Source organism: Volvox carteri, assembly GCF_000143455.1.
Source record: "Volvox carteri f. nagariensis unplaced genomic scaffold VOLCAscaffold_29, whole genome shotgun sequence".
In the NCBI taxonomy this organism is placed as follows: domain Eukaryota; kingdom Viridiplantae; phylum Chlorophyta; class Chlorophyceae; order Chlamydomonadales; family Volvocaceae; genus Volvox; species Volvox carteri.
In genome coordinates, this window is record NW_003307572.1 from 574,479 (window position 1) to 575,374 (window position 896).

The window sequence follows — 896 nt, forward strand, 5'->3', positions numbered from 1 at the left end:
ACGCACAAATACGCAGCCTCAAGAAGGGTAACGATGAGCGCGTCGAGGATTACGTTAAGCGCACCATTCAGCTGCGTACCAAGCTCAAGGATTCGGGTTTCGACTACCCGGAGAACATCACTGTCAAGCTTATGCTAGACGGCCTGCCGCCGAGTTTCCAACACTTCGTTCAACAATACACGGCGACTGGCAGCCTGGACAAGCTGACTTTTGATGGCATACTGCCACTCCTGGTCACGGAGGAGGCACGCCAAGCGAGCGAGATAACCCAAGAACGGGTAGGGGCGCTGGTAGGAAGAATGCACGCCACGGACAACGTCAACCGTCAGCGGTGGCAACCAGGTACTCAACCAACACAACAGGAGGGTTGCTGGAAGTGCGGAGCACCAGATCACATCAAGAGAAATTGCCCTCAGCTCTACCAAAACCAAGGGGGGAACCCAAGGCCCCACTTCGGTGGAGGTGGCCGCCATCCCAACAAGTTTGGATTGTTTGCAGCCGCTTTATCTGCAACTACGGAGGTGTGCGGTATCAAGGGTGTACCGCAATGGTACATTGATTCTGCGTGTGGCCTGCATCTGACTGGCTGCAAGGAGGACTTGGATGACTACGTTCGAGTGGACGATGGCCCCCAAATCCAGGCGCTCAAGGGTGCATCACTGAAGGCCGAGGGCTATGGAAGCGTGAAGCTCCTGACAAACGTTGATGGCTCTGAGTACACGTTGGAGGTCGAGCAAGTATGGTATGTCCCGGGTGCAGACTTTCGGTTGATATCAGCAAGTGAGCTTGATAAGAAGNGGGTACAGTATGGAGATTCGGGATGGCCAGTTGAACCTCTATGTTACAGTAAAAGTTCCCGAGAGGATGATTAGGTTTCTGGGCGTGCGACCTTATGG